The following is a 12,268-nucleotide window of genomic DNA, read 5'->3' as shown; positions in this document are numbered from 1 at the left end:
CATCTGACCGTTCCTCTACGTGAATGCGAGGACCCAATCACGAACGCATAGACCTAAGACCTCAGTGCTTTGTTAATGTGAGACATACATCGCAAACGCGAAGGCAAAATTCAAGCAGCACTCTAACTCCTCTATACGAATGCGGGATAACCTTCACGAACGTGTAGAAGGAAACTAGACAACAGAATTCTGAAGCTTTGACCATCTTACCAAATCTGACATTGATCCGTTAACCATCCGAAACTCACCCGAGGCCTCCGGGACCTCAACCAAACCTACCAGCAAGTCCTAAAACATCATACGACCTTAGTTGAGCCTTTAAATCACACCAAACAACGCTAAAAACACGAATTGCACCTCAATTCAAGCTTAATGAACTTTGAAACTTCAAACTTCTACAATCGATACCGAAACCTATCAAATCGCGTTCGATTGACCTCAAGTTTTTCATACAAGACACATTTGACACTACAGACCTACTTCAACTTTCGGAATCGGAATTCGATCTCGATATCAAAAATTTCACTCCCTGTCAAACTTTCCAAAAATCAAACTTTCACCATTTCAAGCCTAATTCAGCTACGGATAGGTGTGGCAAATGAGCGGGTCGGGATAGATATGGTTCGAGTCAAAATGGGTAATGAAAAAATGGTTAAATTATTTGACCCGAACGATATTTAATACGGACAAAAAATGGGTTAAGCGACGGATAATATGGTTACCCATATTTTCTACAACTTCTTCAATATGATCACTTTTCGGAGAATTCTTAGTCTCCCTAACTTGAGGAACCCCCAATTTGAGGCTTTACAAATGTAAAAGTTAGACCCGGTTATCCATTAGTTATCCATTTTCTAAATGGATAATATGGCTCTTATTTATATTTGACCCATTTTTAAAAAGTTCATTATCTAACCCATTTTTTAGTGGATAATATGGGTGGTTAACTATTTTCTTTTAACCATTTTGCCACCCCTAGCTACGAACCTCCAAATTACAATCTGGACATGCTTCTAAGTCCAATATCACCCAATGGAGCTAACGGAACCGACGAAACTCCATTCCAGAGTCGTCTTCACATAGTTCCAACTACAATCAATTTCCTAGAACTTAAGCTTCCATTTAAGGGACTAAGTATCCCCTTTCACTCCAAAACCAAATATAAATCCTCCCGGAAAGTCACATAAGCATAAAATGAAACAAAGGAAGCAGTAAATTAGAGATTGGGGCTAATACTCTCAAAACAACTGGCGGTCGTTACATCCTCCCCTCCTAAAATAATCGTTCGTCCTCGAACGAGCATAAAGACATACCTAAAGTGGTGAAAATATGAGGATAGCGGCTCCGCATATCATTCTCGGTCTCCCAAGTCACCTCCTCGACCGGCTGACCCCTCCGCTGAACCTTCGTTAAAAGAATGTTCTTTGACCTCAATTTTCGAACATGCTTGTCCAAAATTGCCATCGGTTTCTGAACATAAGATATATCCTTGTCAACAAGACTGAGCTGAAATCTAGCACATGAGATGGATCTTCGGAGCATAGAAACATTGAATACTCGATGAACTCCTACTAGAGTGGGAGGCAAGGCAAGCTCATAAGCAACCTCCCCAACTTGCCGCAATACCTCGAATGGGCCAATAAACCTTGGGCTCATCTTGCCCTTATTCCCGAACCTTATGACACCCTTCATGGGCAAAACCCAGAGCAATACTCGCTCCCCAACCATAAATGCAACATCACAAACCTTCCGATCCGCATAACTCTTCTATCTGGATTGGGCTGTACGAAGTTGATCCTGAATCACCTTTACCTTCTCCAAAACATCCCGAACCAGGTCTGTACCCAATAGCCTAGCCTCGCCCGGCTCGAACCAACCCGCTGGAGACCGACACCATCTACCATACAAAGCCTTATACGGTTCCATGTGAATACTCGATTGATAACTATTGTTGCAGGCAAACTCCACAAGTGGAAATAACTGATCCTAAGAACCCCCAAACTCCATCACACATACTTGGAGCATATCCTCCAATATCTGAACAGTAACCTCTAATTGTCCGTCTATCTGAGGGTGAAATGTTGTGCTCAACTCAACCCAAGTACCTAACTCATGTTGTACGGCTCTCCAAAACAGCGATGTAAACTGTGTAGCCCGATCAAAAATGATATATACCTGCACACCATGAAGTTTGACAATCTCTAGGGTGCGAGCAGTGGGAGTCTGTGCTCCCTCCCCGGCCTGATATATGGCAGGAACAAGTGGAATCAACCCTGCCTGAGCTAGAGTACCAAACATGCTTAGGAACTGTGTAAGGGTATCCTAAAGAGCTGGTGCAATAACAGGCGCCTCAGGTGTCTGCGCTCCAACTGGAGCCACTGGTGGCTGCTCTGTAGCAGCTCATACGGGTGCTCTGGCTACACCGCGTGGACGTCCTCGGCCTCTACCCCGACCCCGGCCCCAGCCTCTCGCGGCTCTTACAGGGGGCACAAATGCTTGGTCATCTGATTTGGCTGTACGTTTCCTAACCATATGTGAGAGAATAGAAGACAAAAGTTTATAATTCCAAAGTCAACAATTTTGCATGACAAGGAATGAAAAGAAGTGAAATTTTCGTAACAATTCCATAGCCTCCCGAAGATAAGTACAGACGTCTCCGTACCAATCTGCAAGACTCTAGTAAATCTGCTTGTGACTCATAACACCTATGAAACTAGAGCTTTACTACCAGCTTGTCATGGCCCAAATAGCCTTCCGTAAGATATCATCACGGTACCTAGTCTCTAAGACTAGGCAAGCCTAATAGTTGTAGAATAACTAAAATAATAAAGGAAATAACGGCTAAACTGTAACAACAATAGATAAATATAAAAATGGATAAGCTAGAAAACTGTCGCTCGGTATGTACAAGTAAACCCAATAGCTACGAGTATAAACAATTCCCAAAGACCTGGTAGTCACAAGTCACAAGCTCTAAGGAATTGTTCTAATTGTCCCTATATATCAGCATCTAGTGAAAATAAAGAAGAATAACATAAAAGGATAGAGGGGGACTCCGAGTTCTGCGGACGCTGGCAGATGCACCTTGAAGTCTCCGTAGCACCACCACGTACTCTCAACTAATAGCGAGGCTGGTTTGAGGTACATGGGTCAACATACAAAACATGTGCAGAAGATTTGCATGAATACACCACAATGGTACCCAGTAAGCGCCAAGCCTAATCTCGGTTGAGTAGTGACGAGGTCAGGTCAGGGCCCTACTTGAATATAATAATTCAAGGTAGAGATAAACAATAGGGGTGCTCCTGAGGTACCGCCTCAGAGTCCCAAAAGTAAATACTCAGCACAGGATCTCCCGAGGTACCGCCTCGTAGTCCCAAAAGTAAATATGCAATGGGGGATCTCCCGAGGTATCGCCTCGTAGTCCCAAAAGTAAATATGCAATGGGGATCTCCCAAGGTGGGAAAGTAAATATATAATGGGGATCTCCCTAGGTACCGCCTCGTATTCTCAAAAGTAAACACACAGCTCAAAACTGATGGAAATAACAATTAACAGCAAGAAATCCTATAGGTAAGACTAAATACAAGTCAAAGAAAAGCGGGAATTCAACTAAGCATGCTGCACAAATTTCAAATAAGAAATTAAGACACGAAAACATGCGATATTATGCTAAACAGGATAACTACACATGCTGGGATAACTCATTTAAGATATAACAGGTTACCGTAAAGTAAAACCAGCATTTTACAAGAATTATCCTATGTACGCACTCATCACCTCGCGTACACGGCACTCACATATAACAGAATTATCACAACAGTAGCAAATCCAAAGAGGATTTCCCCATTGCCTGACCCTTAGCAAATGCAAAGATTCCATTGCCTGACCCTTCGCGAATGTGTTCACCCCTACGCGATCGTGTAGGCTAAATGTCTTGTGACCCATCTAACCGTTCCTCTACGTGAATGTGAGGACCCAATCGCGAATGCATAGACCTAAGACCTCAGTGCTTCTCAAATGCGGGACATACATCGCGAACGCGAAGGCAAAATTCTAGCAACACTCCAAATCCTCTACACGAACGCGGGAGAACCTTGGCAAACGCGCTAAACGAAACTAGACAACAAAATCACTTAAGCTTCAGCCATCTTCCCAAGTTCGATATTGATCTATTAACTATCCGAAACTCACCCGAGGCCCCCGATACATCAAACAAACCTACCAACAAGTCCTAAAACATTATACGAACTTAGTCGAGCCTTCAAATCACACCAAATAATGCAAAAACAAGAATCGCACCCCAATTCAAGATTAATGAACTTTGAAATTTCAAACTTCTACAACTGATGCCGAAACCTGTCAAATCATGTATGATTGAACTCAAATTTATCACACAAGTGACATTTGACATTATGGACCTACTTCAACTTCCAAAATCATAATCCGACCCCGATATCAAAAAGTCCACTCCAGTCAAACTTTCCAAAAATTTAAATTTCGCCATTTCAAGTCTAATTCAGTTACAGACCTCCAAATCACAATCTAGACATGCTCCTAAGTCCAAAATCACCCAACAGAACCGACGAAACTTCATTCTGGAGTCGTTTTCACACGGTTCCAACTACGGTCAATTTTCTAGAACTTAAGCTTCCATTTTAGGGACTATATGTCCCATTTTACTCCAAAAGCAAAAACAAATCCTCCCGGCAAGTCACATAAGCATAAAATGAAACAGAGGAAGAATTAAATAGGGGATCGGGGCTAATGCTCTCAAAACGACCGGCTAGGTTGTTACATAAAGAAGCATTAAAGGTGTCAGAATAGAAATCAAGAGTGTAGACCTTGTTCACGGACGGATCTTCCAATGTGAAAGGGCCCGGGCTCGGCATAGTATTAACCACCTTCGGGAGAAACCCTAAGGCATGTCATAAGAACTATTCCTCTGACTAACAATGAAGAGGAGTATAAAGCTTTAATTGTAGGGCTCGAATTGGCTCAGGGACTGGACTCCGAGGTCATAGAAATCAAATACGACTCCCTGTTAGTGGTAAATTAGGCCTACGGGATCTTGGAAGCCAAGGAGGAACGCATGCAATAATACGTAATGAAGGTTCAGGCTCTGCTCGTTCGGTTCCGAGAGGGGTCAATCATGCATACCCGAGGGAAGAAAATGCAGAAGTAGATGCACTAGCTAACCTTGGCTCATCTGTAGAAATGAAAGGATCGGACTCCAGTATGGTCATACTGCTTATGCACTTGGTACTAGACGCAAATAGCTATTACGAGTTAAACACGACTAATTGTGTCTAGGATTAGAGAAATGAAATTATTGACTACCTCAAACACGGGAAACTGCCTGAAGATCCTAAGGCATCTCGGGCGCTATGTACTAAGGCAGCGCGATATAGTTTCAAAGGAGGTCAACTATACAGAAAATCTTTCCAAGGCCCGTTGGTCCGATGTTAGAGAGCCTCTAAAGCTAATTATGTTATCCGAAAAGTCCACGAAGGGATATGCGAAAATCACTCTGGCACAGATTCCTTTGTACTAAAATTAATAAGGGCGGGATACTACTGGCCCCGAATGGAACAGGACGCCAAAACTTATGTTCAAAAATGTAATAAATGTCAACGCTACGCACCGTTGGTACATCAACTGGTGGAGCCATTATACTCAGTTCTGTCACCATGGCCATTCATGAAATGGGGGATGAATATCGTCGGACCACTTCTATCGACCCTTGGTAAGGTAAGATTTTTTTTATTTTAACTGACTATTTTTCTAAGTGGGTTGAAACGGGTCCTTATTAGAAGATCGGTGAACGTGAAGTGGTAGATTTCATATGGGAGAACATAATTTGCAGATTTGGAATACCAAAAGAGATAGCTTGCGACAATGGGCAGTAATTTAATTATAGGCGCAAAGGTCCTAAAATTCCTCGAAGATTTGAAAATCAAGAGGATCACATCATCACCTTATTATCCGAGCACCAACATCCAAGCAAAATCAATGAACAAGGTGATCATACAAAATCTTAAAAAGAGATTGGAAGCGGCTAAAGTTAAATGGCCCGAGGAGCTGCCTGGTGTACTATGGTCGTACCGAATAATAGTCAAATTGAGCATGGGGGAGACTCCTTTATCTCTTGTGTACAGGGCAGAAGCCCTAATTCCGGTGGAAGTAGGGGAACCTATCCTAAGGTACTTCTAGGCAAACGAAGAAACAAATAATGAAGTAGTGTTAGTCAATTTGGAGCTGCTCGATGAATGCAGGGACTTGGCACATATAAGGATGGCAACTCAAAAGCATCGAATAGAGAGATATTACAATCGAAGGGCCAACCTTCGATATTTCAAAGTAGGAGACTTAGATCTTAGGAAAGTAACTCAGAACACCCGGGAGCTTAATGCAGGAAAGCTAGGACCAACATGGGAAGGCCCCTACTAGGTTTTAGCTATCACCGTGAAAGGATCATACAAGTTAGAGAATCAAGATGGAGAAATATTGCTAAGCAACTGAAACGTGGCACACCTCAACAGATACTATTGCTGATGAACATCACATGTACTGAAAGTATGTGTTGTACTCTTTTTTCCTTCTTCCAGTTTTTGTCCAAATTGGGGTTTTTTGGCAAGTTTTTTAATGAGGTGGAAATGAAAATCATACTACGAAGGAAGCTTCAGCAATAAGACCTTTAAATGACAACGCACACAAGCAAAGAACCACTACGGAGTGGTTAGGTAGTCTTTTGCTCGATAGCAATGTTCCTACCGGGAATTTAAGTTTGCTGTCGAATAGAGATTACCGACCATTCACAAGTGCAAGCCATTGGGGGATTGTTAGATAATCTTTGTCTCGATAGCATAAATTCCTAAGGGGAAGTGAAGTTTGTTATCGAACTGAAAATTATCTAGCAATTCAATAGTCAAATCCTTGAAGGTGTAAACCTTCCAATGTTCAAATTTGCATTCTTCGCATTCGAACATGAGGGGGAATGATATGATGATACGGCAACAATGACTGCCACTTCGACCGGAACACAAAACCCAGAAACATAATGGTATCATTGGGACTAGGGACTGCGCGGCCAACCCCGTAGAAATAAGTTATACAAGTTACCCACAAGAAATGGCAAATTCCTTTTAGCACAACGAATGCTTATGTACTTTTGAGAATGGAAGGAATAAAGTAAAGTCCTTTTGTTTCTATCTTGTTTCTTGTCTGAACGATGAATTGATTTTATCATTTGAAAGTTAAACAAGTACTTCAAATGCTAGTGATGTAATGAATAGGAGACGTCCTCTTCAAAAGCATCATAAACATAAGAGAGCCCTCTCTTATTAAAACGCACACAATAAAGGGTTGATTTCGGAAGAACCTGTGCTCGAAATCCAAACGCTTTTGGGGGGAAATACACCCAAAGCCATGGACAATTAGATGCAAGTAGTAAATCTTGTGCAAATACTTAAACAAAAAAGACGCAAAGACCAAACCTGCGCATATATTTAAACGAAAGAACGCATAAAGGAAAACTTATATGATACGTGAATGAAAAAGTATTTTTATTTACAATAAATGTGCCAAACAACAAAAGTACAAAAGTTTTTAAAAAAAAGCAAAAAATTAAGTTGCTGGATCTCTTGAACCCGGAGGAAGAGAAGCATCTAGGCCCCTAGGAGAAGTAGGTGGATCCGCCGCTGGTTTGATATTTTGGCCTTCTTTATTTTGGTCTTCAGCATCATCACCTTCCGTTTCCTATTCGGTTCACGAGAACTCAGAAACAGTACCAGAAGAATCAGTAGCATCAGGCAGGGCTGGAAGACCCCTTTTGCAGCTAACTCTAGCTTAGGGGCCTTAGCAATTTCAACATCAAAGTCAATGACACTTGGTTTGGCCTCTTCCAAGGGTTTTCTACTCATATTGTACATAGCATATGTTTTTTCAACAATGAGGGAAGTTGCTCGGCGTTGAAGTTCTTCTTTAAGTTGGCCAACCTCAGTAGAAAGATTTTCCCGCTCGGATCTAACGGACCGAAGGCTCACATCGAGGTCACGGACAGTAAAGCTTAAAATTCTATTATATTCAATGGTCCTCTTATGATTATCCTCCAATTGGGCATACTTCACCACGGCAGCAGCAAGGCTCTTCAACTTTGGATTGTAAGGCCGCCTCCAAATTATTCAATCTTTCAGGAAAGGCAACCTTAAGATCCGATGCAGCAAGAATGGCATTATATATTTCAATACATTTGGCCTTAGCCTCTTCAAATTAATCCCTCAACGAGGCAACCTCTTGGCTAAGAGTCACAATTTCTTGCTCGTTTTGCTGCAACTGAGCCTCCAACTCAACGGCCTCAGTAGATCAAACTTCCAGTGCTAAGAGGCGAGCAGCACTTTGGTCCCTCTTGACCAAAAGTTGACCCGCTCGGAGGTAAGTTCCTCCTTATAATGAATCAACCTTTGAAGGCCCTTAGAAGTAAGGAAGTTGGCCTGCAAAACAAGAGTGCAAATTCAAAACATTGTCATAACACAAGTAGAAGAAACAATAGAGAAAACAAAGACTATATCGTCGTTGCGTTGTACATGGCACTGTTCAACAAGCACTCTCCCGAGAGAGTTTGAATCTTTTCCCAATCATGGCTTTAGATAGTTAGCAAGTTCCACCGGCTGGGACAGTAGATTGCATCTGGTGGAAACCGAGAGAGTGGCTCTCTTCCTTCATTAGGGATCTTTTGAGGGGGAAGCATAATTTTGCCCCAAGTTTCCATGAACTAGGGACTAGGGAAGAGGGACATCCTACTCGCGGGCAGCTGCAGTCGGCGAAAATGATGTAGCAGTTGTTGGTGGCTAAGGCAAAGTTGGAGAAGAGGGAGATGAAGCAGATGGAATTGTTGGGTGAAAAGCAGCTACGGTAGGTGCAGTGCTGGTCGATGGTTGCTCGTCAACCAAAAATGGAAGAGGCTCGATACTTAGCCTTACAGTACTGGGTGCGGTAGCTGGGACATAAAAGCATGAGTTGGCATATTCCACCACATTAAACTCCCCCTAGAGTATTGAGGCATCGTCCTCGGTTGGTGTAGCTAACTCAACTGATTAAGCATTCTGTTGAGTTGATGAAGGTCGTTGTCTTCTATGTAAAGAAGCCCTATCATCATTGGCTTCTCTATCATTGTCGATCACCACAGTTTCTAGAATCGTCTCGGGTATGGTGCTCGTCACCATAACATCTGAAGATGATTTAGATGCTACATTCTTTGCCTTTTTATTTGTTCTCCCGGTCGTGGATGAACGTCTTCTTTTTTGTTGCTTTTTCTTTGGTCGGGGTCTCCGAGAAGAAGCAATTGCACCACAAGCAGGCTCGGAGATACATGTTCGTGTAAAATCCTCCTACAGCAGCCTTGTCGCATCAGCAGGATTAGCCAAAACATCCTCCTCGAGGACGACAACTGAGCCCTGGGGTAGACTTGAATTCAACAAGAAAAAAGGTTAATCAACTTTCTTATACCAAAAGTAAAGTCAAGATGAGTTCAATTTACACTTATTTTTGGCCTTCCACCCGTATTTGAGGGCCAGTTCTTTCCACGTGCGGGTCTCGGTTATTACATCTTGTATTAGGATGAGTCGGAGAAATCTATATGAACTTGAAGGGATTAAGACCATTTATAAGGTTATAGAGGATTTGTGACTGTGTTATTGTAAGGCCCTGTAAGTTTAACAATATTGATGTTGTTATATATATTTGATATGGTATTTTTGACTGGAACATTTTTGTAAAAAAATTTAAAAAATATGATTTTATATAGTTATTAATATTACTACTTCCGAATATGCTTAAAATTTTACACATAATATGAGAAAGTTTATAAGCTTTCTTTATTGTAAAGCTAGAAATTATTTTCTCACAAGAAAAGAAGGTTATCTTTTTACCATTTTAAGTATTAAGCGTACAAAAATTTGTACTCTTTATATGAGATTAGGAAAATTAGAAGTTGAGAAAATATATGTATTTTTACTTGGATATTTTAATAAAATAATAGTGTATATATTGATTTTATATGGAACCATGATTTATTAATATTTTAATAGTAGTACTTTAAGATGAGGACAAGACTATTTTCGAGATTATAAGTATTTATGATATGTCAAACAAGTGATAAGTATTTGTTATAAAGATTAGAGGGTAAACGAATCGAAGAACTTGAGTATCCCCGAAGTTTGACATTTTAGGATAAAATACGATCCAAGTTATAATACCCTATATTTATGGACTAGTACTATACTGCATGACCATGATAATAAGGTATTTAAAGTGTGTTAAAAATGATTAGTATTTTAAGTAATTTAAAATAATTATTAATTAGGATAATTGGTTAATTATTGATTTCAGTGGGAAGGTAACAAATTAATTAGACATTTGTGGATAAATATTTAAGTGAGATTTTTGAATAATGATTAAAGGGGCAACATCCACGTGGTATTATAGGAATTTGGTAGCAAATGGCCATTTATTCACGTGCTAAGGAGGTGGTGGCAGTATTTAAGAATATGTGCATCTTATCTCATTTTTTGTTAAGAATGATGTCAAGAAGACAAAACAATTGTACGCCATTTTAATGATCTCTCTTTCTTATATTAAGCAACATCCCATTCCTAACTAGTGATGTTGCTCATAAGTTTTAAAGAGAATTGGGTATTACTTCATTGTGATGTAAATTAACGTGAAGCTATCAAGAATTCAACCCAAGTTTGATTCAATGTCTATGACCTTCAACGAGTTCGTATGAGCATTCGAGGTTAGATATTTATCAAAAGGATTTACTAGTCGTAGTCATCAAAAGATAGAATTAAGGTATGTTAAGTCTATCCCTTTTTACCTTTTGACATGATCAAAGTAACGATACGTAAACGTAATGTTATTTTATTAATGATTCCACTCTTAGTAACTAAGAAGGTCTACGTTGTTCATTCCTGTAAAAAGATATTCAAAGTATGTCTAAGTATGTTCCTAACTCACTATTAAGGCATTCAATAAATATGTTAATGTTCATATTGGTATTATATGCATCATCATTTACTACCGAGCTACGGCCGGTTGGGCAGTTACACATTTACCACCGAGCTACGGCCGCTCGGGCAGTCATGCATTTACCATCGCGCTACGGCCGGTTGGGTAGTTACCACTGATCAGTTGGGAAGCCATGCATCGATATGGCTAATAGTTCCAAAGAGGTTATATATACATATAAGTATATTAAGTATGCATATACGGTAGCACTTTAGAGGTTCAGGTGATTCTTATATCTCTTTCATTAATGTTGACTTATCATTTTGTTTCAGTTTTGCCTTACGTACTCGGTACATTATTCGTACTGACGTCCTTTTTATTGTGGATGTTGCATTCATACCTGCAAGTATAGGTAATCAATTTGACGAGCCCTCATAGTAGACGATGTTATCATTCAGTGAATGATCGGTAAGACTCCACTTCATTCGGAGTGCAGCCGAGTCTATAAGTCATCGTGTTAGAGTTTTGCTATAGACTTACTGTTAGGTAGAGTACCCAGTCCCATATAATGTCGAATAATCTTAGAGGCTTTGTAGATAGAGGTTCATTTTGTATAGTATGTCAGAGGCCTTGACGGCCTATATGTATTCATGTTTTAAGAACGATGGTTCATTGATACATTATTTGCGCACTTATAGTTATACATTACGAGTTGTGGCCATGTTGTCCCATGATAGTTACAAAAAAAGAGTTACAGAGTGTTCGCTCGGGCCAGTACGGCACCGGGAGCCAACCACGTCTCCCTAGGTTTGGGGCATGACAATAAGTGGATACATGTGGCTGAATGTGAAATTACATTTTAAAAACAATTAATTCAACAACAATATGACCTGAAATAAGCGAAAGAAGAAGGGTCAATAACAATATGGGACGATCTTTAATAGAAGGAAAGACAAATAGAGAACTTACGAGTGATGTTCTATAATTCCGGAAAGGATGAAGTCGCGACTGGAATGATGTTACTGGTGGCGACTACAACGAACTGTTCCATCCAGCCACGGTCATTGTCATTATCCATGCTGGATAGTAGAGCATGGTGTCCATGCTTGCTGAAATTTATTATTCCCTCGTGGAAGATATTAGGGGAATAAAGATTCATCAATTGAAGGGTTAGCTCCTCTCCCGCCTCCTGGCACAGACGCTAAAGACAAGCGACTGTCCTCAACACAGAAGGACTTTGTAACACCCCGTATATTCGGAT

The sequence above is a fragment of the Nicotiana tabacum genome, chromosome 20 (genome assembly GCF_000715075.1).
Source record: "Nicotiana tabacum cultivar K326 chromosome 20, ASM71507v2, whole genome shotgun sequence".
NCBI lineage: Eukaryota > Viridiplantae > Streptophyta > Magnoliopsida > Solanales > Solanaceae > Nicotiana > Nicotiana tabacum.
Note: the sequence above shows the minus strand (reverse complement) of the source record.